A 6,563-nucleotide genomic window follows, 5' to 3' on the forward strand; every position below is an offset into this window, starting at 1 on the left:
TACCCGACTCTGCAGCCCTGACTAGTACAGAGGAGTTATGGCAACTGCAGGTTTATTTGCAAATTACAAATAAACCAAAACAATAACTTTTTTGTTATGGAGACATACCAGTTCAATAACATTTTTGTTATTATGCTGCTCCACCTCTCCGCACAAAATAACAAATCTTGTTATTCCTTCATGATTCCTTCTGTGTTATTGGTTTGTTATTGCAATAACAACATAATAACAGTTTAAGTTATTCTTCGAACAAATCTTTGTTATTGATTTTTGTTATTTTAACAACTAATCCGATCATCCCAATAACATATTTCGATCTTCTCACAATATCAAAAACTGACCTTCCCAAGTTATTTCCGTCTGCTCGGGAATCCGGCTCACTCAGGAATCCTCATGATAAGCTCTAAAGAAAAATGATGAACGATGTTTTTTTATGATGATTTTTTTCAAAGTAAAATATAATAAATGAGATGTCAAAATTATATTGTATTGAATCAGAAGAAGGTTTTGATAAGTTTTAATCAAGCGTTATCTAATAAAAAAAAGGATTCACGCTAAAAGTTTAAAAGTAAAATGAATAAAAAATAAAGAAACCAAATTCTTCTGAATTTAACTGTATTGAAAAAGCTTCTTTAATTAATTTGAAAATAGTGTAGTTTAAGCCAGGTACATCAGAAAAATAACCTTCAGTTCAATATATCAGGTTGGATTGAGTACTTTAATTTGCATTAAAATCAAATCTGGGCCTCAAATTGCTAAATATTTAGGTAAGCATAGTTTTGAAATTTTGCAAGTGGTCCAAAGATGTTACCCACATGTTTGGAATTGATGCAATTATTGACATAAAATTTCACAAAAACATTAGTTTTAGTGAAAAATATACCACCATTTAATGTTCAATTTCATTATTCAAACAACAAATTAATTCAAAAAATGTACTTAAATATCAAATGTATTGTTATTGCTCTATTCTAATTATTGATAAATAGAATTAGAAGAAATCCAAATTTGATACAGAAACAAAGAATCAAAAATATAATTGAATAAAAAATCAATCTAATTCAACAACAGATTGCTCAGTATTCAAATAACATCAAAAAAATTTTTGGTAAGCAATAAATATATTTCCATGATGTAGCCCCCTTCAAAATTGGTCTGAAAAATCAGAGGGCAAAACAAATATTTTTCCAAAAAAACTTCAAAATTTTCATGAAAATAAAAGTCTAATCAACTGAAAACTTAGATTGTTTTCAGTTGATTAGACTTCTATTTTTCTGCATTGACAATAATAATTAGCATGTTTGTGCTTGTTTAAAAATGTTTTGAATTTTTATGAAATTCAACACCGCAAATTTTTTATTTTTGGCAAAAAAAAATTTTGTTGTCAATACTTAGATATTTTGGAAACTAATGATGGCAAAACAATTGGACAGGTGTATAATGCATTTTAAAACACTTTTTTCATAAAAATGTTGAAACCATGGCTCGTAATTTCAATTTTTATACTTTTTCTATTTTTGTTTTTTTTTTTTGTTTTATTAATAAAATATATTTTCAAAGAGAAGCAAAATGTTTCAAGCTTAAATGATAATTCAATCCAATATTATGTAAATGTAAATGAATTAAACTACTGAATTGAATGAAAGTTTTAGCTAAGTTAATTTTATTAGTAATTGATTGTAATCAATTACATATAAAATTTTAAACGGATGTATATTTAGTCAAAATAAAAAAAAATAAATAAAAAATTTGTGCAAAAATTGAGTTTATCCAAATTCAACTTAGAAACCATTTAAATTTTACAATTTAAATTTTTTTCACCTCTGGCCCGCGATTCTGAATAAGGCACTGCCGTTCATCATGAACATTTTTTTATCCTCTCATTGTAGCAATGCACGTGCCACAAAAACTTTCAATGGATCATTTTTCATATGCAAAATATGCTGAACTTTTCGAAAAAATAGCACTCCATTAAGTTTTTGGCGTCAAACATTGCCAAAATCATCAGAAATGGTCAGAACTATCACTTAAAAAAATCTATTTAGTAAAATTCATATAACTCGTAATTGTAATTCTGCATAGTTACAAAAAATAGTGATTAAAAAAGTTTTTATTTTTGTTCTAAATGGAAGAAAGACCCCGCTGAGTTATTGCAGATTTAAAAAGTAATTTGATTTTACCTTGAATGATACGTCACTCGATTTTTGACGGTTGAGTAACGAGAAATGGTTGCGATTTCAAAACCATTTTCAACTGATTTTGATGAAAAAAAATCTGGCGTCCGATTTTACTTAAAAATCCCTTTGATACCAAATCTCTTCACGGTTACGAAATCATTTAAAAAAAAAACATGGCAATGATTACTTCCAATTTCGCTATTCATTACTCAATATCTTTTGAGAACGCTTTTCATAAGCCGAAATCGAACGTCAAAGTGCCAACATTGATTTATTCCAATGGTCCAATAAGAACCACACATTCCATTATTACCCGGGGCATCGCGTTCCAATCTCAATCGGTTATTATCTCGCAAACGATTCCCGAACATTTTTCCCCCAAATTTATTCGGAATATTAAGTCACCTGATTTAATAATCAACCCATTCGTATTCGGGACAGTTTAGCAGCTCGCGACGCTATTTGGGAGCTCGTTAGTCCCCGAACCAACGGCACGAACACGCAGCAAAGCCGATAAAGCTGTCCAAAGAAACGATCATCTCTGCCCGAAGATCTGATCGCAGGCTCAAGCTAATTTCGGGGTCCCCGAGCAAAAAAATACCCACGAAACGACGTGGCAAGAGTCGCGTTTTCTCACAGGTTCGCTCTCGATCGTTCGTATGTGGAAGGGGATAAGATAAAGACATCTTTAGGCCTGTTTTTTTTTTTCAACCGTAACAGAGTTACACACACGCTCGTGTTAGGCCGCGCTAAATGAGATAATAAGTAGAAACCGAACAAGATGAGATCATTATCACCTCGTTTGTTTTGCTCTTCAAGTGGCCTTCACACACTCACAAACAGCCGTGAATAATTGGAACACATTTACTAAGACGACGACGGCGTGGATCGTTCAACTATTTTACATCAATCAGATTAATGAGTCAAAGTTGGTGCACAGCAGCCAACGGGAGTGCAATTAAGAGAAGATTATCAGGCGAAGGGGATGTTCACAACACATTTAAAATAAAGATCACATCATAACAATTTTGTTTTGTTATACAAATAAACTTTCTTTTCTGAATTGAAGTTTAAATAAATTTACTAAAACCTTTTCGTAATTACTGAATAACCCCCAATTGATTTGGGTTCGTTCAATTTGTAACCATTCTCGGAGGCAACAATTGCCTGCCTGTCTGTTGGTGAACATCAGGTACTGTGTACAAATTGAATTTTTGTCCGCGCACACACGAAGAGAAAGGCGGATGGCACCGAACCAAAAAAAAAGCCTCAAAACAAAGCAAAATTCTCGGGGCAGCTTATCGGCAACCTGTGTTCAACCAAGACGAGGTGGCCGAGTGGTTAAGGCGTTGGACTGCTAATCCAATGGGCTCTGCCCGCGTGGGTTCGAATCCCATCCTCGTCGGGAAAACTTTTTTTTGTGTTCGAGTACAATGAAGAAAGGTGCTGAATATTTCCTAATGAGAATAATATAATGACTCATACAATCACAAAAATGGGGAGCTTATTCTAAGATACAGTCATCCCTCATATTCAGAACAGTTTACAGATCGGCCAATGTTCAAAAAATCATATCAAATCGATAGTTGAACTTAATGATTCGCTTTTACCTTTATTTGAAAGCTTTTCTTGCGATCTTTCGAATGCTGTATCGAAAAACTGTAAAATTTAACTTTTATATCAAGTTTTTGAAGAAAACCTTCGTCCCTTGAAATCCACAAATTCGGAATTTTTTTTACGGATGTAAACACACTTTGGTTCTCTTCATGAGTACCGTAAACTGGGGTCAATCGGGACACATGGGGCGAATTGTGACAGCAGTTTCAAACATGTTGGAGCACAATTTTTTGATTTTTATGGTTGGTTTCGGTTAGAACAGACTTAGACCAACAAAATGTGCACATCCATTTCCAAATTTAAAAACTTTAAGTGCTCTAAAAACTGATGTCCCTATTCAGACTGTATTCCCGATTCACCCCAGATTACGGTACATAATTTTTACTAAATAATGACTCAAAAAAATCAAACCATCCACATTAACGACCCCCAAGTCTTTTGTGGTCTCTATTGCAAGTTTCTGCTCGAACCTAGGAGTCCGAAGGCTTGAATGGAGAGAGCACCCAAACCTCTTTCTACTTCAAGGAACTGTTTGAACTGACGACCTTTGGATTGCGAGTTCAACCGCCGCCAGCGATTCCACCGGAGTAGGCTTGGTTTGGTGTGTTGTTTGTACTTATGGCATGTAGACGACTCCTACACCTACACCTGGAATGACTTAACGGCCTAACAACCAAGGCCGGGACCGACATTTTACTACCTCATCCGATGGAAGGTAAATAATGACTACACGCACTGGAACCAACGAAATTCAAGCTTAATTATGTTCTATAAATGGTCTGATAACTTTTTTGGTGAAAATATCAGTTAAATTCAGGTGTTCCACAATTGTGGGAGGCACAATAACATCCCAAAATGATGGAACATGCAATTTGAAGGCAGTGCCCGAGCAGGGGTAAATAACACGGGAATACCAACTTTTGTGGTATTATTTCACCCTCGGAATTACATGGTTTGTTATTATTGTGCCCTTCCACATGCAAGACTTTGGTATGATTTCATGGTATTTTACCATCTATTACTGGGCAACCAAGAGCACATTTTGATCGCTGGTATTTGCACAAGTAATACCAAAATTTTGTATTTTCATACCATTTTTAGTGCAGCAGTTGCAGTTAGTGAAAAAACGGAAATAATCCATATGCAACAGCCAAATCTACTCACCTGATGATTCCATGTTGTTCTTAGTGATATTCTTCACCACATCGAATGCATTTGTCATTGATGAACGGCCTGTGTGATTCTGAAAAATAACAAGATTGAAAAATAAGTGTTATTAAATGAAACGGGATTGAAATCATCAAAATTCAATAATCTGTCGATTAACTCGTTTTTCAAAGTATTTGGTTATCTCGACTTAGAGAAATCTCAACGTTTTAAAAAAACCTTAGTGGGTATATATAAAAAATTAAAATCAGCTTTAACATTTTTGGGTTTCAAGTCATTTTAGCGCAAAATTAATTATCTCATCAATATAAATAAAAAATTTTCCATAGTTTCAGATGAATTTGATGAAACCTTTCAATACCAAAATAATGCCAAAATGTGGCATCCTGACTTAGAAAATTTTCCACAATTTCAAGTCATTTATTTAGGGGGTATATCAAAAATGTTTAAAATTAAGGGTGCACAGCAACGAAGGAAGTTGTTGTCTTCTTATACCAAAATTGTCAAACTTACGAACCCAATCCTGCAACTACGGGATTGTAAAATTAATGAAACTTTGCTGTAAATTACTTGGTGGACAGTACTTTAGGGGATGAATAAAAAAATATTTCGATAGTACCCGTAGTTTTGAAGATATTAAAATGTCTGTAACAAAAATCTGGGTGCAAAAGCTCTGGTTGATGTGCACCGTTAAGTTTGAAATTTCCGGTTTTCTTTTTGTCAAAATTGGTAAAAAATTTCCCATAGTTTCAAAGGAATTTGATAAAACACTTTAATACCAAAAGAATACCAAAATGTGGTAACCATTGACAAATTATGCAATTTTGCAATATCAAAACAATACCTCAAATTGGCATGATACCACATTTTGCTCTTGCATAATCCTTAAGACAAATTTTAAAGGGTCCAGGAATACCAAAATTTGGTATTAATACCAGAGAAAGGTATTATTACGCATTTCCCTTGTTATTTACCCATGCTGGGGTGTTTTGCTGCTCTGAATGAAATAGGCTTGAGATGCAGTTTTTTATTTCAAAAGTACAACTTTTACTAGTGAAATAGCAAGAGAATACAAAAAAAAAGTCCCAAAAAATAGTAGGGTCGTCAGAAAAAATGCATTTGGCATGCTATTGACAAATTATCACAAAAGAGTTCCGAATTTGTGGGTGTTCCGAATAAGTGGGATGACTGTATTTGTTGTTTCATCATGAAAATTTCAAAGGTTATGCGTAAGTAGGAGCCACTACCAGGTTGTTTGAAACTTTAAAAGTCGTAAACCCTCTACAATCTAACCTCGGGGCTTCGATCTAAAAAAAATGCCAAATCCATTTTCCAACTAATTTTTGATCTTTAAAAAGCATTGGAAAGAAGAACTATAAAAATTTTAGGGTTAGAAGTTTAACTTGTTTTATTTTACTTTGGCAATGAGCAATGTTCTACGAAATCCCTTTTTTTTAATTTACATTTTTGTTTTTTTTTATCCGGCAAAAAATTTTTTGGTTCCTTCGGAATGCCAAAAAAAGCCATTTTGCATCATTGGTTTGTCCATATAAATTTTTCATACAAATTTGGCAGCTGTGTGATTTATGAAAATTCGAAAAT

General features: G+C 33.4%; 1 non-coding gene across 1 annotated transcript; it reads left to right on the top strand.

Moving 5' to 3' along the window:
* The first annotated feature begins 3,500 nt into the window (after positions 1–3,500).
* On the top strand, positions 3,501–3,582 carry Trnas-gcu. Its single transcript has one exon. It is a non-coding gene; the product is annotated as a tRNA-Ser (tRNA).
* Positions 3,583–6,563: the final 2,981 nt, after the last annotated feature.

This window comes from Culex quinquefasciatus, chromosome 3 (genome assembly GCF_015732765.1).
Source record: "Culex quinquefasciatus strain JHB chromosome 3, VPISU_Cqui_1.0_pri_paternal, whole genome shotgun sequence".
Taxonomy (NCBI): Eukaryota; Metazoa; Arthropoda; class Insecta; order Diptera; family Culicidae; genus Culex; species Culex quinquefasciatus.